General features: G+C 41.6%; 43 non-coding genes across 43 annotated transcripts; all 43 read right to left on the bottom strand.

Annotated features, from left to right (window-relative positions):
* Window positions 1–1692: 1692 nt before the first annotated feature.
* Window positions 1693–1764, bottom strand: trnah-gug (transfer RNA histidin (anticodon GUG)). Its single transcript has one exon. It is a non-coding gene; the product is annotated as a tRNA-His (tRNA).
* Window positions 1765–2071: 307 nt separating this feature from the next.
* On the bottom strand, window positions 2072–2145 carry trnat-agu (transfer RNA threonine (anticodon AGU)). The gene has a single exon. It is a non-coding gene; the product is annotated as a tRNA-Thr (tRNA).
* Window positions 2146–2675: 530 nt separating this feature from the next.
* On the bottom strand, window positions 2676–2747 carry trnah-gug (transfer RNA histidin (anticodon GUG)). Its single transcript has one exon. It is a non-coding gene; the product is annotated as a tRNA-His (tRNA).
* Window positions 2748–3054: 307 nt separating this feature from the next.
* trnat-agu (transfer RNA threonine (anticodon AGU)) lies at window positions 3055–3128 on the bottom strand. The gene has a single exon. It is a non-coding gene; the product is annotated as a tRNA-Thr (tRNA).
* A 530-nt stretch (window positions 3129–3658) lies between these two features.
* Window positions 3659–3730, bottom strand: trnah-gug (transfer RNA histidin (anticodon GUG)). The gene has a single exon. It is a non-coding gene; the product is annotated as a tRNA-His (tRNA).
* A 1289-nt stretch (window positions 3731–5019) lies between these two features.
* On the bottom strand, window positions 5020–5093 carry trnat-agu (transfer RNA threonine (anticodon AGU)). The gene has a single exon. It is a non-coding gene; the product is annotated as a tRNA-Thr (tRNA).
* A 530-nt stretch (window positions 5094–5623) lies between these two features.
* On the bottom strand, window positions 5624–5695 carry trnah-gug (transfer RNA histidin (anticodon GUG)). The gene has a single exon. It is a non-coding gene; the product is annotated as a tRNA-His (tRNA).
* Window positions 5696–6002: 307 nt separating this feature from the next.
* On the bottom strand, window positions 6003–6076 carry trnat-agu (transfer RNA threonine (anticodon AGU)). Its single transcript has one exon. It is a non-coding gene; the product is annotated as a tRNA-Thr (tRNA).
* A 530-nt stretch (window positions 6077–6606) lies between these two features.
* Window positions 6607–6678, bottom strand: trnah-gug (transfer RNA histidin (anticodon GUG)). Its single transcript has one exon. It is a non-coding gene; the product is annotated as a tRNA-His (tRNA).
* Window positions 6679–6985: 307 nt separating this feature from the next.
* Window positions 6986–7059, bottom strand: trnat-agu (transfer RNA threonine (anticodon AGU)). Its single transcript has one exon. It is a non-coding gene; the product is annotated as a tRNA-Thr (tRNA).
* Window positions 7060–7589: 530 nt separating this feature from the next.
* On the bottom strand, window positions 7590–7661 carry trnah-gug (transfer RNA histidin (anticodon GUG)). The gene has a single exon. It is a non-coding gene; the product is annotated as a tRNA-His (tRNA).
* Window positions 7662–7968: 307 nt separating this feature from the next.
* Window positions 7969–8042, bottom strand: trnat-agu (transfer RNA threonine (anticodon AGU)). Its single transcript has one exon. It is a non-coding gene; the product is annotated as a tRNA-Thr (tRNA).
* A 530-nt stretch (window positions 8043–8572) lies between these two features.
* trnah-gug (transfer RNA histidin (anticodon GUG)) lies at window positions 8573–8644 on the bottom strand. The gene has a single exon. It is a non-coding gene; the product is annotated as a tRNA-His (tRNA).
* Window positions 8645–8951: 307 nt separating this feature from the next.
* On the bottom strand, window positions 8952–9025 carry trnat-agu (transfer RNA threonine (anticodon AGU)). Its single transcript has one exon. It is a non-coding gene; the product is annotated as a tRNA-Thr (tRNA).
* A 908-nt stretch (window positions 9026–9933) lies between these two features.
* On the bottom strand, window positions 9934–10007 carry trnat-agu (transfer RNA threonine (anticodon AGU)). Its single transcript has one exon. It is a non-coding gene; the product is annotated as a tRNA-Thr (tRNA).
* A 530-nt stretch (window positions 10008–10537) lies between these two features.
* On the bottom strand, window positions 10538–10607 carry trnah-gug (transfer RNA histidin (anticodon GUG)). The gene has a single exon. It is a non-coding gene; the product is annotated as a tRNA-His (tRNA).
* A 307-nt stretch (window positions 10608–10914) lies between these two features.
* trnat-agu (transfer RNA threonine (anticodon AGU)) lies at window positions 10915–10988 on the bottom strand. Its single transcript has one exon. It is a non-coding gene; the product is annotated as a tRNA-Thr (tRNA).
* Window positions 10989–11518: 530 nt separating this feature from the next.
* Window positions 11519–11590, bottom strand: trnah-gug (transfer RNA histidin (anticodon GUG)). Its single transcript has one exon. It is a non-coding gene; the product is annotated as a tRNA-His (tRNA).
* A 307-nt stretch (window positions 11591–11897) lies between these two features.
* Window positions 11898–11971, bottom strand: trnat-agu (transfer RNA threonine (anticodon AGU)). Its single transcript has one exon. It is a non-coding gene; the product is annotated as a tRNA-Thr (tRNA).
* A 530-nt stretch (window positions 11972–12501) lies between these two features.
* Window positions 12502–12573, bottom strand: trnah-gug (transfer RNA histidin (anticodon GUG)). Its single transcript has one exon. It is a non-coding gene; the product is annotated as a tRNA-His (tRNA).
* A 307-nt stretch (window positions 12574–12880) lies between these two features.
* Window positions 12881–12954, bottom strand: trnat-agu (transfer RNA threonine (anticodon AGU)). The gene has a single exon. It is a non-coding gene; the product is annotated as a tRNA-Thr (tRNA).
* Window positions 12955–13484: 530 nt separating this feature from the next.
* trnah-gug (transfer RNA histidin (anticodon GUG)) lies at window positions 13485–13556 on the bottom strand. The gene has a single exon. It is a non-coding gene; the product is annotated as a tRNA-His (tRNA).
* Window positions 13557–13863: 307 nt separating this feature from the next.
* trnat-agu (transfer RNA threonine (anticodon AGU)) lies at window positions 13864–13937 on the bottom strand. The gene has a single exon. It is a non-coding gene; the product is annotated as a tRNA-Thr (tRNA).
* Window positions 13938–14467: 530 nt separating this feature from the next.
* On the bottom strand, window positions 14468–14539 carry trnah-gug (transfer RNA histidin (anticodon GUG)). Its single transcript has one exon. It is a non-coding gene; the product is annotated as a tRNA-His (tRNA).
* Window positions 14540–14846: 307 nt separating this feature from the next.
* On the bottom strand, window positions 14847–14920 carry trnat-agu (transfer RNA threonine (anticodon AGU)). The gene has a single exon. It is a non-coding gene; the product is annotated as a tRNA-Thr (tRNA).
* A 530-nt stretch (window positions 14921–15450) lies between these two features.
* trnah-gug (transfer RNA histidin (anticodon GUG)) lies at window positions 15451–15522 on the bottom strand. Its single transcript has one exon. It is a non-coding gene; the product is annotated as a tRNA-His (tRNA).
* A 307-nt stretch (window positions 15523–15829) lies between these two features.
* On the bottom strand, window positions 15830–15903 carry trnat-agu (transfer RNA threonine (anticodon AGU)). Its single transcript has one exon. It is a non-coding gene; the product is annotated as a tRNA-Thr (tRNA).
* Window positions 15904–16433: 530 nt separating this feature from the next.
* trnah-gug (transfer RNA histidin (anticodon GUG)) lies at window positions 16434–16505 on the bottom strand. The gene has a single exon. It is a non-coding gene; the product is annotated as a tRNA-His (tRNA).
* Window positions 16506–16812: 307 nt separating this feature from the next.
* trnat-agu (transfer RNA threonine (anticodon AGU)) lies at window positions 16813–16886 on the bottom strand. Its single transcript has one exon. It is a non-coding gene; the product is annotated as a tRNA-Thr (tRNA).
* A 530-nt stretch (window positions 16887–17416) lies between these two features.
* trnah-gug (transfer RNA histidin (anticodon GUG)) lies at window positions 17417–17488 on the bottom strand. Its single transcript has one exon. It is a non-coding gene; the product is annotated as a tRNA-His (tRNA).
* A 307-nt stretch (window positions 17489–17795) lies between these two features.
* Window positions 17796–17869, bottom strand: trnat-agu (transfer RNA threonine (anticodon AGU)). The gene has a single exon. It is a non-coding gene; the product is annotated as a tRNA-Thr (tRNA).
* Window positions 17870–18399: 530 nt separating this feature from the next.
* trnah-gug (transfer RNA histidin (anticodon GUG)) lies at window positions 18400–18471 on the bottom strand. Its single transcript has one exon. It is a non-coding gene; the product is annotated as a tRNA-His (tRNA).
* Window positions 18472–18778: 307 nt separating this feature from the next.
* Window positions 18779–18852, bottom strand: trnat-agu (transfer RNA threonine (anticodon AGU)). The gene has a single exon. It is a non-coding gene; the product is annotated as a tRNA-Thr (tRNA).
* Window positions 18853–19382: 530 nt separating this feature from the next.
* trnah-gug (transfer RNA histidin (anticodon GUG)) lies at window positions 19383–19454 on the bottom strand. Its single transcript has one exon. It is a non-coding gene; the product is annotated as a tRNA-His (tRNA).
* Window positions 19455–19761: 307 nt separating this feature from the next.
* trnat-agu (transfer RNA threonine (anticodon AGU)) lies at window positions 19762–19835 on the bottom strand. Its single transcript has one exon. It is a non-coding gene; the product is annotated as a tRNA-Thr (tRNA).
* Window positions 19836–20365: 530 nt separating this feature from the next.
* On the bottom strand, window positions 20366–20437 carry trnah-gug (transfer RNA histidin (anticodon GUG)). Its single transcript has one exon. It is a non-coding gene; the product is annotated as a tRNA-His (tRNA).
* Window positions 20438–20744: 307 nt separating this feature from the next.
* On the bottom strand, window positions 20745–20818 carry trnat-agu (transfer RNA threonine (anticodon AGU)). The gene has a single exon. It is a non-coding gene; the product is annotated as a tRNA-Thr (tRNA).
* A 526-nt stretch (window positions 20819–21344) lies between these two features.
* On the bottom strand, window positions 21345–21416 carry trnah-gug (transfer RNA histidin (anticodon GUG)). The gene has a single exon. It is a non-coding gene; the product is annotated as a tRNA-His (tRNA).
* A 307-nt stretch (window positions 21417–21723) lies between these two features.
* trnat-agu (transfer RNA threonine (anticodon AGU)) lies at window positions 21724–21797 on the bottom strand. Its single transcript has one exon. It is a non-coding gene; the product is annotated as a tRNA-Thr (tRNA).
* A 530-nt stretch (window positions 21798–22327) lies between these two features.
* Window positions 22328–22399, bottom strand: trnah-gug (transfer RNA histidin (anticodon GUG)). The gene has a single exon. It is a non-coding gene; the product is annotated as a tRNA-His (tRNA).
* A 307-nt stretch (window positions 22400–22706) lies between these two features.
* Window positions 22707–22780, bottom strand: trnat-agu (transfer RNA threonine (anticodon AGU)). The gene has a single exon. It is a non-coding gene; the product is annotated as a tRNA-Thr (tRNA).
* Window positions 22781–23310: 530 nt separating this feature from the next.
* Window positions 23311–23382, bottom strand: trnah-gug (transfer RNA histidin (anticodon GUG)). The gene has a single exon. It is a non-coding gene; the product is annotated as a tRNA-His (tRNA).
* A 307-nt stretch (window positions 23383–23689) lies between these two features.
* On the bottom strand, window positions 23690–23763 carry trnat-agu (transfer RNA threonine (anticodon AGU)). The gene has a single exon. It is a non-coding gene; the product is annotated as a tRNA-Thr (tRNA).
* Between the last annotated feature and the right edge of the window lie 127 nt (window positions 23764–23890).

The following is a 23890-nucleotide window of genomic DNA, read 5'->3' as shown; positions in this document are numbered from 1 at the left end:
CATAAAACCAGCTAAAATGATGCACTAACCTTTTACAATCTCCATCAGATGACACTCCTAGGACATTATGTTAGACAATGCATGCATTTTTAGTTCTATCAAGTTCATATTTATATCCAAAAACAGCGTTTTACTATGGCATTGATGTTGAGGAAATCGTTTCCCTCCAATAACCGGCAGTCAAGTCAGCGTCACAAATTAAATAATTAAAATTAGAAAACATTGGTAAAATATTATATTGTCATTTAAAGAATTATAGATTTACATCTCTTGAACGCAATCAACTTGCCAGATTTAAAAATAACCTTACTGGGAAATCACACTTTGCAATAATCTGAGAACTGCGCCCAGAAAAATACGCGTTGCGATACAGACTAGACGTCATGTTGGGGAGATCTAAAATCGAAAATACTATGTAAATAATCCATTACCTTTGATTCTCTTCATCAGATGTCACTTCCAGGTATCACAGGTCCATAATGAATGTAGTTTTGTTCAAAAAAGCTCATCATTTATGTCCAAAAATCTCCGTCTTGTTAGCACATGATCTAAGCCAGCCGGACTTCGTCATGAACGAGGGGAAAAAAATATTTACGTTCGTTCAAACATGTCAAACGTTGTATAGCATAAATCATTAGGGCCTTTTTTAACCAGAACATGAATAATATTCAAGGTGGACGAATGCATACTCTTTTATAACGTATTGGAACGAGGGTACCCAACATGAACTCGCGCCAGGTGTCTAATGGGACATCATCGTTCCATGGCTCTTGTTCGGTCAGATCTCCCTCCAGAAGACTCAAAACACTTTGTAAAGGCTGGTGACATCTAGTGGAAGCAATAGGAAGTGCCAAAATATTCCTCAGCCCCTGTGTTTTTCAATGGGATAGGTTTAAAGGCAATACAACACATCAGGTATCCACTTCCTGTCAGAAAATGTCTCAGGGTTTTGCCTGCCAAATGAGTTCTGTTATACTCACAGACACCATTCAAACAGTTTTAGAAACTTTAGAGTGTTTTCTATCCATATATAATAAGTATATGCATATTCTAGTTACTGGGTAGGATTAGTAACCAGATTAAATCGGGTATGTTTTTTTATCCAGCTGTGTCAATACTGCCCCCTAGCCCTAACAGGTTAAACTACGGTTTGGGACCCAAAGTTGGCATTAACATGTGATAGGTGTGTCACGAGATATGAGTAAACATTCAGAATCATACACTATTTCTTCATCATGTCTGTCTTGCAAAAAAATCAACATTTGAACATTTATAATTTTGGAATGCAATATGGATACCAACGATTGTCTAGCAAGGCCAGGTTTCTTATGCTATGTTTTGGGACCCAAAGTGGGGTATTTGAGTATTGGGTGGGAGGAGGGGCAGCGAGATATCAGTAAACTTTTGAAGTCACATACTATTTCTTCTTAATTTGGGTCATTCGAGGACAGTACATTTTTCATTTGGGTCTCGAGCTGAATAAACTCAAGATCCTCTGACATGGATTCTTAAACTACGGTTTGGGACCCAAAGTTGGCATTAACATGTGATAGGTGTGTCACGAGATATGAGTAAACATTCAGAATCATACACTATTTCTTCATCATTTTGGTCGTTTCGGGGAGTTTCTTAAGCTCACAGAGTAAGTTTCAACTCAATCAAAATTACAACCCTTTCGAAATGGCAATGAAGTGCCGTGACCCGGATTCGAACCGAGGTTGCTGCGGCCACAACGCAGAGTACTAACCACTATACGATCACGGCAAGCTAACAGAGATCGCTTGTAGAGCCTACTCATGCTCTGACAGAGAGTTGTACAAGCTGGCTAAACTCTTTTCATTTAGCGCTCGAAATGAATAAACTGAAGAACCAGTTGAACTTCAGACAGTTGGTACGTTGTAATTCATTCAAAAAGCTCTCTTTTTCCGTGAATTTGGAATATCTCAATTGCACCCTCCTCAAGTTTTCTCTCCTCTCAACACTCATAATTCTGTTAACCAATTGGTTGAGAATAGCTGAGTGCCCTCCACTCTGACCTTTTCCATCAATGTGTTCAATGAACTGCATGAAAAAGCTCTGCTGAGATTCGAACTCAGGATCTCCTGTTTACTAGACAGGCGCTTTAACCAACTAAGCCACAGCGCCCATAGACATCACGTCTGATGCAGGTAAGGTCACCGCCACACGTGTTTAAGTCAAACCAGTCTGGTTCATTTAACCCATATCTCTGTCTTGCAAAATCACATCACAAAACAGATGTTATTTACTAATTTTGGAATCGATATAGATACCTACAATTGTCTAGCAACAGGGTTTCTTATGCTATGTTTTGGGACCCAAAGTGGGCCTGAGTATGTGAGAGGTGGGCAGCGAGATATCAGTAAACTTTTGAAGTCACATACTATTTCTTCTTAATTTGGGTCATTCGAGGACAGTACATTTTTCATTTGGGTCTCGAGCTGAATAAACTCAAGATCCTCTGACATGGATTCTTAAACTACGGTTTGGGACCCAAAGTTGGCATTAACATGTGATAGGTGTGTCACGAGATATGAGTAAACATTCAGAATCATACACTATTTCTTCATCATTTTGGTCGTTTCGGGGAGTTTCTTAGCTCACAGAGTAAGTTTCAACTCAATCAAAATTACAACCCTTTCGAAATGGCAATGAAGTGCCGTGACCCGGATTCGAACCGGGGTTGCTGCGGCCACAACGCAGAGTACTAACCACTATACGATCACGGCAAGCTAACAGAGATTGCTTGTAGAGCCTACTCATGCTCTGACAGAGAGGTGTACAAGCTGGCTAAACTCTTTTCATTTAGCGCTCGAAATGAATAAACTGAAGAACCAGTTGAACTTCAGACAGTTGGTACGTTGTAATTCATTCAAAAAGCTCTCTTTTTCCGTGAATTTGGAATATCTCAATTGCACCCTCCTCAAGTTTTCTCTCCTCTCAACACTCATAATTCTGTTAACCCATTGGTTGAGAATAGCAGAGTGCCCTCCACTCTGAGCTTTTCCATCAATGTGTTCAATGAACTGCTTGAAAAGGCTCTGCTGAGATTCGAACTCAGGATCTCCTGTTTACTAGACAGGCGCTTTAACCAACTAAGCCACAGCGCCCATAGACATCACGTCTGATGCAGGTAAGGTCACCGCCACACGTATTTAAGTCAAACCAGTCTCGTTCATTTAACCCATATCTCTGTCTTGCAAAATCACATCACAAAACAGATGTTATTTACTAATTTTGGAATCGATATGGATACCTACAATTGTCTAGCAACAGGGTTTCTTATGCTATGTTTTGGGACCCAAAGTGGGCCTGAGTATGTGAGAGGTGGGCAGCGAGATATCAGTAAACTTTTGAAGTCACATACTATTTCTTCTTAATTTGGGTCATTCGAGGACAGTACATTTTTCATTTGGGTCTCGAGCTGAATAAACTCAAGATCCTCTGACATGGATTCTTAAACTACGGTTTGGGACCCAAAGTTGGCATTAACATGTGATAGGTGTGTCACGAGATATGAGTAAACGTTCAGAATCATACACTATTTCTTCATCATTTTGGTCGTTTCGGGGAGTTTCTTAGCTCACAGAGTAAGTTTCAACTCAATCAAAATTACAACCCTTTCGAAATGGCAATGAAGTGCCGTGACCCGGATTCGAACCGGGGTTGCTGCGGCCACAACGCAGAGTACTAACCACTATACGATCACGGCAAGCTAACAGAGATTGCTTGTAGAGCCTACTCATGCTCTGACAGAGAGTTGTACAAGCTGGCTAAACTCTTTTCATTTAGCGCTCGAAATGAATAAACTGAAGAACCAGTTGAACTTCAGACAGTTGGTACGTTGTAATTCATTCAAAAAGCTCTCTTTTTCCGTGAATTTGGAATATCTCAATTGCACCCTCCTCAAGTTTTCTCTCCTCTCAACACTCATAATTCTGTTAACCAATTGGTTGAGAATAGCTGAGTGCCCTCCACTCTGACCTTTTCCATCAATGTGTTCAATGAACTGCTTGAAAAGGCTCTGCTGAGATTCGAACTCAGGATCTCCTGTTTACTATACAGGCGCTTTAACCAACTAAGCAACAGCGCCCATAGACATCACGTCTGATGCAGGTAAGGTCACCGCCACACGTATTTAAGTCAAACCAGTCTCGTTCATTTAACCCATATCTCTGTCTTGCAAAATCACATCACAAAACAGATGTTATTTACTAATTTTGGAATCGATATGGATACCTACAATTGTCTAGCAACAGGGTTTCTTATGCTATGTTTTGGGACCCAAAGTGGGCCTGAGTATGTGAGAGGTGGGCAGCGAGATATCAGTAAACTTTTGAAGTCACATACTATTTCTTCTTAATTTGGGTCATTCGAGGACAGTACATTTTTCATTTGGGTCTCGAGCTGAATAAACTCAAGATCCTCTGACATGGATTCTTAAACTACGGTTTGGGACCCAAAGTTGGCATTAACATGTGATAGGTGTGTCACGAGATATGAGTAAACATTCAGAATCATACACTATTTCTTCATCATTTTGGTCGTTTCGGGGAGTTTCTTAGCTCACAGAGTAAGTTTCAACTCAATCAAAATTACAACCCTTTCGAAATGGCAATGAAGTCCGTGACCCGGATTCGAACCGGGGGTTGCTGCGGCCACAACGCAGAGTACTAACCACTATACGATCACGGCAAGCTAACAGAGACTGCTTCTAGAGCCTACTCATGCTCTGACAGAGAGGTGTACAAGCTGGCTAAACTCTTTTCATTTAGCGCTCGAAATGAATAAACTGAAGAACCAGTTGAACTTCAGACAGTTGGTACGTTGTAATTCATTCAAAAGCTCTCTTTTTCCGTGAATTTGGAATATCTCAATTGGACACTCCTCAAGTTTTCTCTCCTCTCAACACTCGTAATTCTGTTAACCCATTGGTTGAGAATAGCAGAGTGCCCTCCACTCTGAGCTTTTCCATCAATGTGTTCAATGAACTGCTTGAAGAGGCTCTGCTGAGATTCGAACTCAGGATCTCCTGTTTACTAGACAGGCGCTTTAACCAACTAAGCCACAGCGCCCATAGACATCATGTCTGATGCAGGTAAGGTCACCGCCACACGTATTTAAGTCAAACCAGTCTCGTTCATTTAACCCATATCTCTGTCTTGCAAAATCACATCACAAAACAGATGTTATTTACTAATTTTGGAATCGATATGGATACCTACAATTGTCTAGCAACAGGGTTTCTTATGCTATGTTTTGGGACCCAAAGTGGGCCTGAGTATGTGAGAGGTGGGCAGCGAGATATCAGTAAACTTTTGAAGTCACATACTATTTCTTCTTAATTTGGGTCATTCGAGGACAGTACATTTTTCATTTGGGTCTCGAGCTGAATAAACTCAAGATCCTCTGACATGGATTCTTAAACTACGGTTTGGGACCCAAAGTTGGCATTAACATGTGATAGGTGTGTCACGAGATATGAGTAAACATTCAGAATCATACACTATTTCTTCATCATTTTGGTCGTTTCGGGGAGTTTCTTAGCTCACAGAGTAAGTTTCAACTCAATCAAAATTACAACCCTTTCGAAATGGCAATGAAGTGCCGTGACCCGGATTCGAACCGGGGTTGCTGCGGCCACAACGCAGAGTACTAACCACTATACGATCACGGCAAGCTAACAGAGATTGCTTGTAGAGCATACTCATGCTCTGACAGAGAGTTGTACAAGCTGGCTAAACTCTTTTCATTTAGCGCTCGAAATGAATAAACTGAAGAACCAGTTGAACTTCAGACAGTTGGTACGTTGTAATTCATTCAAAAAGCTCTCTTTTTCCGTGAATTTGGTATATCTCAATTGCACCCTCCTCAAGTTTTCTCTCCTCTCAACACTCATAATTCTTTTAACCAATTGGTTGAGAATAGCTGAGTGCCCTCCACTCTGACCTTTTCCATCAATGTGTTCAATGAACTGCTTGAAAAGGCTCTGCTGAGATTCGAACTCAGGATCTCCTGTTTACTAGACAGGCGCTTTAACCAACTAAGCCACAGCGCCCATAGACATCACGTCTGATGCAGGTAAGGTCACCGCCACACGTATTTAAGTCAAACCAGTCTCGTTCATTTAACCCATATCTCTGTCTTGCAAAATCACATCACAAAACAGATGTTATTTACTAATTTTGGAATCGATATGGATACCTACAATTGTCTAGCAACAGGGTTTCTTATGCTATGTTTTGGGACCCAAAGTGGGCCTGAGTATGTGAGAGGTGGGCAGCGAGATATCAGTAAACTTTTGAAGTCACATACTATTTCTTCTTAATTTGGGTCATTCGAGGACAGTACATTTTTCATTTGGGTCTCGAGCTGAATAAACTCAAGATCCTCTGACATGGATTCTTAAACTACGGTTTGGGACCCAAAGTTGGCATTAACATGTGATAGGTGTGTCACGAGATATGAGTAAACATTCAGAATCATACACTATTTCTTCATCATTTTGGTCGTTTCGGGGAGTTTCTTAGCTCACAGAGTAAGTTTCAACTCAATCAAAATTACAACCCTTTCGAAATGGCAATGAAGTGCCGTGACCCGGATTCGAACCGGGGTTGCTGCGGCCACAACGCAGAGTACTAACCACTATACGATCACGGCAAGCTAACAGAGATTGCTTCTAGAGCCTACTCATGCTCTGACAGAGAGGTGTACAAGCTGGCTAAACTCTTTTCATTTAGCGCTCGAAATGAATAAACTGAAGAACCAGTTGAACTTCAGACAGTTGGTACGTTGTAATTCATTCAAAAAGCTCTCTTTTTCCGTGAATTTGGAATATCTCAATTGCACCCTCCTCAAGTTTTCTCTCCTCTCAACACTCCTAATTCTGTTAACCCATTGGTTGAGAATAGCAGAGTGCCCTCCACTCTGAGCTTTTCCATCAATGTGTTCAATGAACTGCTTGAAAAGGCTCTGCTGAGATTCGAACTCAGGATCTCCTGTTTACTAGACAGGCGCTTTAACCAACTAAGCCACAGCGCCCATAGACATCACGTCTGATGCAGGTAAGGTCACCGCCACACGTATTTAAGTCAAACCAGTCTCGTTCATTTAACCCATATCTCTGTCTTGCAAAATCACATCACAAAACAGATGTTATTTACTAATTTTGGAATCGATATGGATACCTACAATTGTCTAGCAACAGGGTTTCTTATGCTATGTTTTGGGACCCAAAGTGGGCCTGAGTATGTGAGAGGTGGGCAGCGAGATATCAGTAAACTTTTGAAGTCACATACTATTTCTTCTTAATTTGGGTCATTCGAGGACAGTACATTTTTCATTTGGGTCTCGAGCTGAATAAACTCAAGATCCTCTGACATGGATTCTTAAACTACGGTTTGGGACCCAAAGTTGGCATTAACATGTGATAGGTGTGTCACGAGATATGAGTAAACATTCAGAATCATACACTATTTCTTCATCATTTTGGTCGTTTCGGGGAGTTTCTTAGCTCACAGAGTAAGTTTCAACTCAATCAAAATTACAACCCTTTCGAAATGGCAATGAAGTGCCGTGACCCGGATTCGAACCGGGGTTGCTGCGGCCACAACGCAGAGTACTAACCACTATACGATCACGGCAAGCTAACAGAGATTGCTTCTAGAGCCTACTCATGCTCTGACAGAGAGTTGTACAAGCTGGCTAAACTCTTTTCATTTAGCGCTCGAAATGAATAAACTGAAGAACCAGTTGAACTTCAGACAGTTGGTACGTTTGTAATTCATTCAAAAGCTCTCTTTTTCCGTGAATTTGGAATATCTCAATTGCACCCTCCTCAAGTTTTCTCTCCTCTCAACACTCCTAATTCTGTTAACCCATTGGTTGAGAATAGCAGAGTGCCCTCCACTCTGAGCTTTTCCATCAATGTGTTCAATGAACTGCTTGAAAAGGCTCTGCTGAGATTCGAACTCAGGATCTCCTGTTTACTAGACAGGCGCTTTAACCAACTAAGCCACAGCGCCCGTAGACATCACGTCTGATGCAGGTAAGGTCACCGCCACACGTATTTAAGTCAAACCAGTCTCGTTCATTTAACCCATATCTCTGTCTTGCAAAATCACATCACAAAACAGATGTTATTTACTAATTTTGGAATCGATATGGATACCTACAATTGTCTAGCAACAGGGTTTCTTATGCTATGTTTTGGGACCCAAAGTGGGCCTGAGTATGTGAGAGGTGGGCAGCGAGATATCAGTAAACTTTTGAAGTCACATACTATTTCTTCTTAATTTGGGTCATTCGAGGACAGTACATTTTTCATTTGGGTCTCGAGCTGAATAAACTCAAGATCCTCTGACATGGATTCTTAAACTACGGTTTGGGACCCAAAGTTGGCATTAACATGTGATAGGTGTGTCACGAGATATGAGTAAACATTCAGAATCATACACTATTTCTTCATCATTTTGGTCGTTTCGGGGAGTTTCTTAGCTCACAGAGTAAGTTTCAACTCAATCAAAATTACAACCCTTTCGAAATGGCAATGAAGTGCCGTGACCCGGATTCGAACCGAGGTTGCTGCGGCCACAACGCAGAGTACTAACCACTATACGATCACGGCAAGCTAACAGAGATCGCTTGTAGAGTCTACTCATGCTCTGACAGAGAGTTGTACAAGCTGGCTAAACTCTTTTCATTTAGCGCTCGAAATGAATAAACTGAAGAACCAGTTGAACTTCAGACAGTTGGTACGTTGTAATTCATTCAAAAAGCTCTCTTTTTCCGTGAATTTGGAATATCTCAATTGCACCCTCCTCAAGTTTTCTCTCCTCTCAACACTCCTAATTCTGTTAACCCATTGGTTGAGAATAGCAGAGTGCCCTCCACTCTGAGCTTTTCCATCAATGTGTTCAATGAACTGCTTGAAAAGGCTCTGCTGAGATTCGAACTCAGGATCTCCTGTTTACTAGACAGGCGCTTTAACCAACTAAGCCACAGCGCCCATAGACATCACGTCTGATGCAGGTAAGGTCACCGCCACACGTATTTAAGTCAAACCAGTCTCGTTCATTTAACCCATATCTCTGTCTTGCAAAATCACATCACAAAACAGATGTTATTTACTAATTTTGGAATCGATATGGACACCTACAATTGTCTAGCAACAGGGTTTCTTATGCTATGTTTTGGGACCCAAAGTGGGCCTGAGTATGTGAGAGGTGGGCAGCGAGATATCAGTAAACTTTTGAAGTCACATACTATTTCTTCTTAATTTGGGTCATTCGAGGACAGTACATTTTTCATTTGGGTCTCGAGCTGAATAAACTCAAGATCCTCTGACATGGATTCTTAAACTACGGTTTGGGACCCAAAGTTGGCATTAACATGTGATAGGTGTGTCACGAGATATGAGTAAACATTCAGAATCATACACTATTTCTTCATCATTTTGGTCGTTTCGGGGAGTTTCTTAGCTCACAGAGTAAGTTTCAACTCAATCAAAATTACAACCCTTTCGAAATGGCAATGAAGTGCCGTGACCCGGATTCGAACCGGGGTTGCTCCGCCACAACGCAGAGTACTAACCACTATACGATCACGGCAAGCTAACAGAGGTTGCTTGTAGAGCCTACTCATGCTCTGACAGAGAGTTGTACAAGCTGGCTAAACTCTTTTCATTTAGCGCTCGAAATGAATAAACTGAAGAACCAGTTGAACTTCAGACAGTTGGTACGTTGTAATTCATTCAAAAAGCTCTCTTTTTCCGTGAATTTGGAATATCTCAATTGCACCCTCCTCAAGTTTTCTCTCCTCTCAACACTCCTAATTCTGTTAACCAATTGGTTGAGAATAGCTGAGTGCCCTCCACTCTGAGCTTTTCCATCAATGTGTTCAATGAACTGCTTGAAAAGGCTCTGCTGAGATTCGAACTCAGGATCTCCTGTTTACTAGACAGGCGCTTTAACCAACTAAGCCACAGCGCCCATAGACATCACGTCTGATGCAGGTAAGGTCACCGCCACACGTATTTAAGTCAAACCAGTCTCGTTCATTTAACCCATATCTCTGTCTTGCAAAATCACATCACAAAACAGATGTTATTTACTAATTTTGGAATCGATATGGATACCTACAATTGTCTAGCAACAGGGTTTCTTATGCTATGTTTTGGGACCCAAAGTGGGCCTGAGTATGTGAGAGGTGGGCAGCGAGATATCAGTAAACTTTTGAAGTCACATACTATTTCTTCTTAATTTGGGTCATTCGAGGACAGTACATTTTTCATTTGGGTCTCGAGCTGAATAAACTCAAGATCCTCTGACATGGATTCTTAAACTACGGTTTGGGACCCAAAGTTGGCATTAACATGTGATAGGTGTGTCACGAGATATGAGTAAACATTCAGAATCATACACTATTTCTTCATCATTTTGGTCGTTTCGGGGAGTTTCTTAGCTCACAGAGTAAGTTTCAACTCAATCAAAATTACAACCCTTTCGAAATGGCAATGAAGTGCCGTGACCCGGATTCGAACCGGGGGCTGCGGCCACAACGCAGAGTACTAACCACTATACGATCACGGCAAGCTAACAGAGATTGCTTCTAGAGCCTACTCATGCTCTGACAGAGAGTTGTACAAGCTGGCTAAACTCTTTTCATTTAGCGCTCGAAATGAATAAACTGAAGAACCAGTTGAACTTCAGACAGTTGGTACGTTGTAATTCATTCAAAAAGCTCTCTTTTTCCGTGAATTTGGAATATCTCAATTGCACCCTCCTCAAGTTTTCTCTCCTCTCAACACTCATAATTCTGTTAACCCATTGGTTGAGAATAGCAGAGTGCCCTCCACTCTGAGCTTTTCCATCAATGTGTTCAATGAACTGCTTGAAAAGGCTCTGCTGAGATTCGAACTCAGGATCTCCTGTTTACTAGACAGGCGCTTTAACCAACTAAGCCACAGCGCCCATAGACATCACGTCTGATGCAGGTAAGGTCACCGCCACACGTATTTAAGTCAAACCAGTCTCGTTCATTTAACCCATATCTCTGTCTTGCAAAATCACATCACAAAACAGATGTTATTTACTAATTTTGGAATCGATATGGATACCTACAATTGTCTAGCAACAGGGTTTCTTATGCTATGTTTTGGGACCCAAAGTGGGCCTGAGTATGTGAGAGGTGGGCAGCGAGATATCAGTAAACTTTTGAAGTCACATACTATTTCTTCTTAATTTGGGTCATTCGAGGACAGTACATTTTTCATTTGGGTCTCGAGCTGAATAAACTCAAGATCCTCTGACATGGATTCTTAAACTACGGTTTGGGACCCAAAGTTGGCATTAACATGTGATAGGTGTGTCACGAGATATGAGTAAACATTCAGAATCATACACTATTTCTTCATCATTTTGGTCGTTTCGGGGAGTTTCTTAGCTCACAGAGTAAGTTTCAACTCAATCAAAATTACAACCCTTTCGAAATGGCAATGAAGTGCCGTGACCCGGATTCGAACCGGGGTTGCTGCGGCCACAACGCAGAGTACTAACCACTATACGATCACGGCAAGCTAACAGAGATTGCTTGTAGAGCCTACTCATGCTCTGACAGAGAGTTGTACAAGCTGGCTAAACTCTTTTCATTTAGCGCTCGAAATGAATAAACTGAAGAACCAGTTGAACTTCAGACAGTTGGTACGTTGTAATTCATTCAAAAAGCTCTCTTTTTCCGTGAATTTGGAATATCTCAATTGCACCCTCCTCAAGTTTTCTCTCCTCTCAACACTCCTAATTCTGTTAACCCATTGGTTGAGAATAGCAGAGTGCCCTCCACTCTGACCTTTTCCATCAATGTGTTCAATGAACTGCTTGAAAAGGCTCTGCTGAGATTCGAACTCAGGATCTCCTGTTTACTAGACAGGCGCTTTAACCAACTAAGCCACAGCGCCCATAGACCTCACGTCTGATGCAGGTAAGGTCACCGCCACACGTATTTAAGTCAAACCAGTCTCGTTCATTTAACCCATATCTCTGTCTTGCAAAATCACATCACAAAACAGATGTTATTTACTAATTTTGGAATCGATATGGACACCTTCAATTGTCTAGCAACAGGGTTTCTTATGCTATGTTTTGGGACCCAAAGTGGGCCTGAGTATGTGAGAGGTGGGCAGCGAGATATCAGTAAACTTTTGAAGTCACATACTATTTCTTCTTAATTTGGGTCATTCGAGGACAGTACATTTTTCATTTGGGTCTCGAGCTGAATAAACTCAAGATCCTCTGACATGGATTCTTAAACTACGGTTTGGGACCCAAAGTTGGCATTAACATGTGATAGGTGTGTCACGAGATATGAGTAAACATTCAGAATCATACACTATTTCTTCATCATTTTGGTCGTTTCGGGGAGTTTCTTAGCTCACAGAGTAAGTTTCAACTCAATCAAAATTACAACCCTTTCGAAATGGCAATGAAGTGCCGTGACCCGGATTCGAACCGGGGTTGCTGCGGCCACAACGCAGAGTACTAACCACTATACGATCACGGCAAGCTAACAGAGATTGCTTGTAGAGCCTACTCATGCTCTGACAGAGAGTTGTACAAGCTGGCTAAACTCTTTTCATTTAGCGCTCGAAATGAATAAACTGAAGAACCAGTTGAACTTCAGACAGTTGGTACGTTGTAATTCATTCAAAAAGCTCTCTTTTTCCGTGAATTTGGAATATCTCAATTGCACCCTCCTCAAGTTTTCTCTCCTCTCAACACTCCTAATTCTGTTAACCAATTGGTTGAGAATAGCAGAGTGCCCTCCACTCTGAGCTTTTCCATCAATGTGTTCAATGAACTGCTTGAAAAGGCTCTGCTGAGATTCGAACTCAGGATCTCCTGTTTACTAGACAGGCGCTTTAACCAACTAAGCCACAGCGCCCATAGACATCACGTCTGATGCAGGTAAGGTCACCGCCACACGTATTTAAGTCAAACCAGTCTCGTTCATTTAACCCATATCTCTGTCTTGCAAAATCACATCACAAAACAGATGTTATTTACTAATTTTGGAATCGATATGGACACCTTCAATTGTCTAGCAACAGGGTTTCTTATGCTATGTTTTGGGACCCAAAGTGGGCCTGAGTATGTGAGAGGTGGGCAGCGAGATATCAGTAAACTTTTGAAGTCACATACTATTTCTTCTTAATTTGGGTCATTCGAGGACAGTACATTTTTCATTTGGGTCTCGAGCTGAATAAACTCAAGATCCTCTGACATGGATTCTTAAACTACGGTTTGGGACCCAAAGTTGGCATTAACATGTGATAGGTGTGTCACGAGATATGAGTAAACATTCAGAATCATACACTATTTCTTCATCATTTTGGTCGTTTCGGGGAGTTTCTTAGCTCACAGAGTAAGTTTCAACTCAATCAAAATTACAACCCTTTCGAAATGGCAATGAAGTGCCGTGACCCGGATTCGAACCGGGGTTGCTGCGGCCACAACGCAGAGTACTAACCACTATACGATCACGGCAAGCTAACAGAGATTGCTTGTAGAGCCTACTCATGCTCTGACAGAGAGTTGTACAAGCTGGCTAAACTCTTTTCATTTAGCGCTCGAAATGAATAAACTGAAGAACCAGTTGAACTTCAGACAGTTGGTACGTTGTAATTCATTCAAAAAGCTCTCTTTTTCCGTGAATTTGGAATATCTCAATTGCACCCTCCTCAAGTTTTCTCTCCTCTCAACACTCATAATTCTGTTAACCAATTGGTTGAGAATAGCAGAGTGCCCTCCACTCTGAGCTTTTCCATCAATGTGTTCAATGAACTGCTTGAAAAGGCTCTGCTGAGATTCGAACTCAGGATCTCCTGTTTACTAGACAGGCGCTTTAACCAACTAAGCCACAGCGCCCATAGACATCACGTCTGATGCAGGTAAGGTCACCGCCACACGTATTTAAGTCAAACCAGTCTCGTTCATTTAACCCATATCTCTGTCTTGCAAAATCACATCACAAAACAGATGTTATTTACTAATTTTGGAATCGATATGGATACCTACAATTGTCTAGCAACAGGGTTTCTTATGCTATGTTTTGGGACCCAAAGTGGGCCTGAGTATGTGAGAGGTGGGCAGCGAGATATCAGTAAACTTTTGAAGTCACATACTATTTCTTCTTAATTTGGGTCATTCGAGGACAGTACATTTTTCATTTGGGTCTCGAGCTGAATAAACTCAAGATCCTCTGACATGGATTCTTAAACTACGGTTTGGGACCCAAAGTTGGCATTAACATGTGATAGGTGTGTCACGAGATATGAGTAAACATTCAGAATCATACACTATTTCTTCATCATTTTGGTCGTTTCGGGGAGTTTCTTAGCTCACAGAGTAAGTTTCAACTCAATCAAAATTACAACCCTTTCGAAATGGCAATGAAGTGCCGTGACCCGGATTCGAACCGGGGTTGCTGCGGCCACAACGCAGAGTACTAACCACTATACGATCACGGCAAGCTAACAGAGATTGCTTGTAGAGCCTACTCATGCTCTGACAGAGAGTTGTACAAGCTGGCTAAACTCTTTTCATTTAGCGCTCGAAATGAATAAACTGAAGAACCAGTTGAACTTCAGACAGTTGGTACGTTGTAATTCATTCAAAAAGCTCTCTTTTTCCGTGAATTTGGAATATCTCAATTGCACCCTCCTCAAGTTTTCTCTCCTCTCAACACTCCTAATTCTGTTAACCAATTGGTTGAGAATAGCAGAGTGCCCTCCACTCTGAGCTTTTCCATCAATGTGTTCAATGAACTGCTTGAAAAGGCTCTGCTGAGATTCGAACTCAGGATCTCCTGTTTACTAGACAGGCGCTTTAACCAACTAAGCCACAGCGCCCATAGACATCACGTCTGATGCAGGTAAGGTCACCGCCACACGTGTTTAAGTCAAACCAGTCTCGTTCATTTAACCCATATCTCTGTCTTGCAAAATCACATCACAAAACAGATGTTATTTACTAATTTTGGAATCGATATGGATACCTACAATTGTCTAGCAACAGGGTTTCTTATGCTATGTTTTGGGACCCAAAGTGGGCCTGAGTATGTGAGAGGTGGGCAGCGAGATATCAGTAAACTTTTGAAGTCACATACTATTTCTTCTTAATTTGGGTCATTCGAGGACAGTACATTTTTCATTTGGGTCTCGAGCTGAATAAACTCAAGATCCTCTGACATGGATTCTTAAACTACGGTTTGGGACCCAAAGTTGGCATTAACATGTGATAGGTGTGTCACGAGATATGAGTAAACATTCAGAATCATACACTATTTCTTCATCATTTTGGTCGTTTCGGGGAGTTTCTTAGCTCACAGAGTAAGTTTCAACTCAATCAAAATTACAACCCTTTCGAAATGGCAATGAAGTGCCGTGACCCGGATTCGAACCGGGGTTGCTGCGGCCACAACGCAGAGTACTAACCACTATACGATCACGGCAAGCTAACAGAGATTGCTTGTAGAGCCTACTCATGCTCTGACAGAGAGTTGTACAAGCTGGCTAAACTCTTTTCATTTAGCGCTCGAAATGAATAAACTGAAGAACCAGTTGAACTTCAGACAGTTGGTACGTTGTAATTCATTCAAAAAGCTCTCTTTTTCCGTGAATTTGGAATATCTCAATTGCACCCTCCTCAAGTTTTCTCTCCTCTCAACACTCATAATTCTGTTAACCAATTGGTTGAGAATAGCTGAGTGCCCTCCACTCTGAGCTTTTCCATCAATGTGTTCAATGAACTGCTTGAAAAGGCTCTGCTGAGATTCGAACTCAGGATCTCCTGTTTACTAGACAGGCGCTTTAACCAACTAAGCCACAGCGCCCATAGACATCACGTCTGATGCAGGTAAGGTCACCGCCACACGTATTTAAGTCAAACCAGTCTCGTTCATTTAACCCATATCTCTGTCTTGCAAAATCACATCACAAAACAGATGTTATTTACTAATTTTGGAATCGATATGGACACCTTCAATTGTCTAGCAACAGGGTTTCTTATGCTATGTTTTGGGACCCAAAGTGGGCCTGAGTATGTGAGAGGTGGGCAGCGAGATATCAGTAAACTTTTGAAGTCACATACTATTTCTTCTTAATTTGGGTCATTCGAGGACAGTACATTTTTCATTTGGGTCTCGAGCTGAATAAACTCAAGATCCTCTGACATGGATTCTTAAACTACGGTTTGGGACCCAAAGTTGGCATTAACATGTGATAGGTGTGTCACGAGATATGAGTAAACATTCAGAATCATACACTATTTCTTCATCATTTTGGTCGTTTCGGGGAGTTTCTTAGCTCACAGAGTAAGTTTCAACTCAATCAAAATTACAACCCTTTCGAAATGGCAATGAAGTGCCGTGACCCGGATTCGAACCGGGGTTGCTGCGGCCACAACGCAGAGTACTAACCACTATACGATCACGGCAAGCTAACAGAGATTGCTTGTAGAGCCTACTCATGCTCTGACAGAGAGTTGTACAAGCTGGCTAAACTCTTTTCATTTAGCGCTCGAAATGAATAAACTGAAGAACCAGTTGAACTTCAGACAGTTGGTACGTTGTAATTCATTCAAAAAGCTCTCTTTTTCCGTGAATTTGGAATATCTCAATTGCACCCTCCTCAAGTTTTCTCTCCTCTCAACACTCATAATTCTGTTAACCAATTGGTTGAGAATAGCAGAGTGCCCTCCACTCTGAGCTTTTCCATCAATGTGTTCAATGAACTGCTTGAAAAGGCTCTGCTGAGATTCGAACTCAGGATCTCCTGTTTACTAGACAGGCGCTTTAACCAACTAAGCCACAGCGCCCATAGACATCACGTCTGATGCAGGTAAGGTCACCGCCACACGTATTTAAGTCAAACCAGTCTCGTTCATTTAACCCATATCTCTGTCTTGCAAAATCACATCACAAAACAGATGTTATTTACTAATTTTGGAATCGATATGGATACCTACAATTGTCTAGCAACAGGGTTTCTTATGCTATGTTTTGGGACCCAAAGTGGGCCTGAGTATGTGAGAGGTGGGCAGCGAGATATCAGTAAACTTTTGAAGTCACATACTATTTCTTCTTAATTTGGGTCATTCGAGGACAGTACATTTTTCATTTGGGTCTCGAGCTGAATAAACTCAAGATCCTCTGACATGGATTCTTAAACTACGGTTTGGGACCCAAAGTTGGCATTAACATGTGATAGGTGTGTCACGAGATATGAGTAAACATTCAGAATCATACACTATTTCTTCATCATTTTGGTCGTTTCGGGGAGTTTCTTAGCTCACAGAGTAAGTTTCAACTCAATCAAAATTACAACCCTTTCGAAATGGCAATGAAGTGCCGTGACCCGGATTCGAACCGGGGTTGCTGCGGCCACAACGCAGAGTACTAACCACTATACGATCACGGCAAGCTAACAGAGATTGCTTGTAGAGCCTACTCATGCTCTGACAGAGAGTTGTACAAGCTGGCTAAACTCTTTTCATTTAGCGCTCGAAATGAATAAACTGAAGAACCAGTTGAACTTCAGACAGTTGGTACGTTGTAATTCATTCAAAAAGCTCTCTTTTTCCGTGAATTTGGAATATCTCAATTGCACCCTCCTCAAGTTTTCTCTCCTCTCAACACTCATAATTCTGTTAACCAATTGGTTGAGAATAGCAGAGTGCCCTCCACTCTGAGCTTTTCCATCAATGTGTTCAATGAACTGCTTGAAAAGGCTCTGCTGAGATTCGAACTCAGGATCTCCTGTTTACTAGACAGGCGCTTTAACCAACTAAGCCACAGCGCCCATAGACATCACGTCTGATGCAGGTAAGGTCACCGCCACACGTATTTAAGTCAAACCAGTCTCGTTCATTTAACCCATATCTCTGTCTTGCAAAATCACATCACAAAACAGATGTTATTTACTAATTTTGGAATCGATATGGATACCTACAATTGTCTAGCAACAGGGTTTCTTATGCTATGTTTTGGGACCCAAAGTGGGCCTGAGTATGTGAGAGGTGGGCAGCGAGATATCAGTAAACTTTTGAAGTCACATACTATTTCTTCTTAATTTGGGTCATTCGAGGACAGTACATTTTTCATTTGGGTCTCGAGCTGAATAAACTCAAGATCCTCTGACATGGATTCTTAAACTACGGTTTGGGACCCAAAGTTGGCATTAACATGTGATAGGTGTGTCACGAGATATGAGTAAACATTCAGAATCATACACTATTTCTTCATCATTTTGGTCGTTTCGGGGAGTTTCTTAGCTCACAGAGTAAGTTTCAACTCAATCAAAATTACAACCCTTTCGAAATGGCAATGAAGTGCCGTGACCCGGATTCGAACCGGGGTTGCTGCGGCCACAACGCAGAGTACTAACCACTATACGATCACGGCAAGCTAACAGAGATTGCTTGTAGAGCCTACTCATGCTCTGACAGAGAGTTGTACAAGCTGGCTAAACTCTTTTCATTTAGCGCTCGAAATGAATAAACTGAAGAACCAGTTGAACTTCAGACAGTTGGTACGTTGTAATTCATTCAAAAAGCTCTCTTTTTCCGTGAATTTGGAATATCTCAATTGCACCCTCCTCAAGTTTTCTCTCCTCTCAACACTCATAATTCTGTTAACCAATTGGTTGAGAATAGCAGAGTGCCCTCCACTCTGAGCTTTTCCATCAATGTGTTCAATGAACTGCTTGAAAAGGCTCTGCTGAGATTCGAACTCAGGATCTCCTGTTTACTAGACAGGCGCTTTAACCAACTAAGCCACAGCGCCCATAGACATCACGTCTGATGCAGGTAAGGTCACCGCCACACGTGTTTAAGTCAAACCAGTCTCGTTCATTTAACCCATATCTCTGTCTTGCAAAATCACATCACAAAACAGATGTTATTTACTAATTTTGGAATCGATATGGATACCTACAATTGTCTAGCAACAGGGTTTCTTATGCTATGTTTTGGGACCCAAAGTGGGCCTGAGTATGTGAGAGGTGGGCAGCGAGATATCAGTAAACTTTTGAAGTCACATACTATTTCTTCTTAATTTGGGTCATTCGAGGACAGTACATTTTTCATTTGGGTCTCGAGCTGAATAAACTCAAGATCCTCTGACATGGATTCTTAAACTACGGTTTGGGACCCAAAGTTGGCATTAACATGTGATAGGTGTGTCACGAGATATGAGTAAACATTCAGAATCATACACTATTTCTTCATCATTTTGGTCGTTTCGGGGAGTTTCTTAGCTCACAGAGTAAGTTTCAACTCAATCAAAATTACAACCCTTTCGAAATGGCAATGAAGTGCCGTGACCCGGATTCGAACCGGGGTTGCTGCGGCCACAACGCAGAGTACTAACCACTATACGATCACGGCAAGCTAACAGAGATTGCTTGTAGAGCCTACTCATGCTCTGACAGAGAGTTGTACAAGCTGGCTAAACTCTTTTCATTTAGCGCTCGAAATGAATAAACTGAAGAACCAGTTGAACTTCAGACAGTTGGTACGTTGTAATTCATTCAAAAAGCTCTCTTTTTCCGTGAATTTGGAATATCTCAATTGCACCCTCCTCAAGTTTTCTCTCCTCTCAACACTCATAATTCTGTTAACCAATTGGTTGAGAATAGCAGAGTGCCCTCCACTCTGACCTTTTCCATCAATGTGTTCAATGAACTGCTTGAAAAGGCTCTGCTGAGATTCGAACTCAGGATCTCCTGTTTACTAGACAGGCGCTTTAACCAACTAAGCCACAGCGCCCATAGACATCACGTCTGATGCAGGTAAGGTCACCGCCACACGTATTTAAGTCAAACCAGTCTCGTTCATTTAACCCATATCTCTGTCTTGCAAAATCACATCACAAAACAGATGTTATTTACTAATTTTGGAATCGATATGGATACCTACAATTGTCTAGCAACAGGGTTTCTTATGCTATGTTTTGGGACCCAAAGTGGGCCTGAGTATGTGAGAGGTGGGCAGCGAGATATCAGTAAACTTTTGAAGTCACATACTATTTCTTCTTAATTTGGGTCATTCGAGGACAGTACATTTTTCATTTGGGTCTCGAGCTGAATAAACTCAAGATCCTCTGACATGGATTCTTAAACTACGGTTTGGGACCCAAAGTTGGCATTAACATGTGATAGGTGTGTCACGAGATATGAGTAAACATTCAGAATCATACACTATTTCTTCATCATTTTGGTCGTTTCGGGGAGTTTCTTAGCTCACAGAGTAAGTTTCAACTCAATCAAAATTACAACCCTTTCGAAATGGCAATGAAGTGCCGTGACCCGGATTCGAACCGGGGTTGCTGCGGCCACAACGCAGAGTACTAACCACTATACGATCACGGCAAGCTAACAGAGATTGCTTGTAGAGCCTACTCATGCTCTGACAGAGAGTTGTACAAGCTGGCTAAACTCTTTTCATTTAGCGCTCGAAATGAATAAACTGAAGAACCAGTTGAACTTCAGACAGTTGGTACGTTGTAATTCATTCAAAAAGCTCTCTTTTTCCGTGAATTTGGAATATCTCAATTGCACCCTCCTCAAGTTTTCTCTCCTCTCAACACTCATAATTCTGTTAACCAATTGGTTGAGAATAGCTGAGTGCCCTCCACTCTGACCTTTTCCATCAATGTGTTCAATGAACTGCTTGAAAAGGCTCTGCTGAGATTCGAACTCAGGATCTCCTGTTTACTAGACAGGCGCTTTAACCAACTAAGCCACAGCGCCCATAGACATCACGTCTGATGCAGGTAAGGTCACCGCCACACGTATTTAAGTCAAACCAGTCTCGTTCATTTAACCCATATCTCTGTCTTGCAAAATCACATCACAAAACAGATGTTATTTACTAATTTTGGAATCGATATGGACACCTTCAATTGTCTAGCAACAGGGTTTCTTATGCTATGTTTTGGGACCCAAAGAGGGCCTGAGTATGTGAGAGGTGGGCAGCGAGATATCAGTAAAGTTTTGAAGTCACATACTATTTCTTCTTAATTTGGGTCATTCGAGGACAGTACATTTTTCATTTGGGTCTCGAGCTGAATAAACTCAAGATCCTCTGACATGGTTTCTTAAACTACGGTTTGGGACCCAAAGTTGGCATTAACATGTGATAGGTGTGTCACGAGATATGAGTAAACATTCAGAATCATACACTATTTCTTCATCATTTTGGTCGTTTCGGGGAGTTTCTTAGCTCACAAAGTTTCAACTCAATCAAAATTACAACCCTTTCGAAATGGCAATGAAGTGCCGTGACCCGGATTCGAACCGAGGTTGCTGCGGCCACAACGCAGAGTACTAACCACTATACGATCACGGCAAGCTAACAGAGATCGCTTGTAGAGTCTACTCATGCTCTGACAGAGAGTTGTACAAGCTGGCTAAACTCTTTTCATTTAGCGCTCGAAATGAATAAACTGAAGAACCAGTTGAACTTCAGACAGTTGGTACGTTGTAATTCATTCAAAAAGCTCTCTTTTTCCGTGAATTTGGAATATCTCAATTGCACCCTCCTCAAGTTTTCTCTCCTCTCAACACTCATAATTCTGTTAACCAATTGGTTGAGAATAGCTGAGTGCCCTCCACTCTGAGCTTTTCCATCAATGTGTTCAATGAACTGCTTGAAAAGGCTCTGCTGAGATTCGAACTCAGGATCTCCTGTTTACTAGACAGGCGCTTTAACCAACTAAGCCACAGCGCCCATAGACATCACGTCTGATGCAGGTAAGGTCACCGCCACACGTATTTAAGTCAAACCAGTCTCGTTCATTTAACCCATATCTCTGTCTTGCAAAATCACATCACAAAACAGATGTTATTTACTAATTTTGGAATCGATATGGATACCTACAATTGTCTAGCAACAGGGTTTCTTATGCTATGTTTTGGGACCCAAAGTGGGCCTGAGTATGTGAGAGGTGGGCAGCGAGATATCAGTAAACTTTTGAAGTCACATACTATTTCTTCTTAATTTGGGTCATTCGAGGACAGTACATTTTTCATTTGGGTCTCGAGCTGAATAAACTCAAGATCCTCTGACATGGATTCTTAAACTACGGTTTGGGACCCAAAGTTGGCATTAACATGTGATAGGTGTGTCACGAGATATGAGTAAACATTCAGAATCATACACTATTTCTTCATCATTTTGGTCGTTTCGGGGAGTTTCTTAGCTCACAGAGTAAGTTTCAACTCAATCAAAATTACAACCCTTTCGAAATGGCAATGAAGTGCCGTGACCCGGATTCGAACCGGGGTTGCTGCGGCCACAACGCAGAGTACTAACCACTATACGATCACGGCAAGCTAACAGAGATTGCTTGTAGAGCCTACTCATGCTCTGACAGAGAGTTGTACAAGCTGGCTAAACTCTTTTCATTTAGCGCTCGAAATGAATAAACTGAAGAACCAGTTGAACTTCAGACAGTTGGTACGTTGTAATTCATTCAAAAAGCTCTCTTTTTCCGTGAATTTGGAATATCTCAATTGCACCCTCCTCAAGTTTTCTCTCCTCTCAACACTCATAATTCTGTTAACCAATTGGTTGAGAATAGCTGAGTGCCCTCCACTCTGACCTTTTCCATCAATGTGTTCAATGAACTGCTTGAAAAGGCTCTGCTGAGATTCGAACTCAGGATCTCCTGTTTACTAGACAGGCGCTTTAACCAACTAAGCCACAGCGCCCATAGACATCACGTCTGATGCAGGTAAGGTCACCGCCACACGTGTTTAAGTCAAACCAGTCTCGTTCATTTAACCCATATCTCTGTCTTGCAAAATCACATCACAAAACAGATGTTATTTACTAATTTTGGAATCGATATGGATACCTACAATTGTCTAGCAACAGGGTTTCTTATGCTATGTTTTGGGACCCAAAGTGGGCCTGAGTATGTGAGAGGTGGGCAGCGAGATATCAGTAAACTTTTGAAGTCACATACTATTTCTTCTTAATTTGGGTCATTCGAGGACAGTACATTTTTCATTTGGGTCTCGAGCTGAATAAACTCAAGATCCTCTGACATGGATTCTTAAACTACGGTTTGGGACCCAAAGTTGGCATTAACATGTGATAGGTGTGTCACGAGATATGAGTAAACATTCAGAATCATACACTATTTCTTCATCATTTTGGTCGTTTCGGGGAGTTTCTTAGCTCACAGAGTAAGTTTCAACTCAATCAAAATTACAACCCTTTCGAAATGGCAATGAAGTGCCGTGACCCGGATTCGAACCGGGGTTGCTGCGGCCACAACGCAGAGTACTAACCACTATACGATCACGGCAAGCTAACAGAGATTGCTTGTAGAGCCTACTCATGCTCTGACAGAGAGTTGTACAAGCTGGCTAAACTCTTTTCATTTAGCGCTCGAAATGAATAAACTGAAGAACCAGTTGAACTTCAGACAGTTGGTACGTTGTAATTCATTCAAAAAGCTCTCTTTTTCCGTGAATTTGGAATATCTCAATTGCACCCTCCTCAAGTTTTCTCTCCTCTCAACACTCATAATTCTGTTAACCAATTGGTTGAGAATAGCTGAGTGCCCTCCACTCTGAGCTTTTCCATCAATGTGTTCAATGAACTGCTTGAAAAGGCTCTGCTGAGATTCGAACTCAGGATCTCCTGTTTACTAGACAGGCGCTTTAACCAACTAAGCCACAGCGCCCATAGACATCACGTCTGATGCAGGTAAGGTCACCGCCACACGTATTTAAGTCAAACCAGTCTCGTTCATTTAACCCATATCTCTGTCTTGCAAAATCACATCACAAAACAGATGTTATTTACTAATT

The sequence above is a fragment of the Salmo salar genome, chromosome ssa13 (assembly GCF_905237065.1).
Source record: "Salmo salar chromosome ssa13, Ssal_v3.1, whole genome shotgun sequence".
NCBI classification, from domain to species: domain Eukaryota; kingdom Metazoa; phylum Chordata; class Actinopteri; order Salmoniformes; family Salmonidae; genus Salmo; species Salmo salar.
This window is presented reverse-complemented; position numbering and strand designations above follow the sequence as displayed.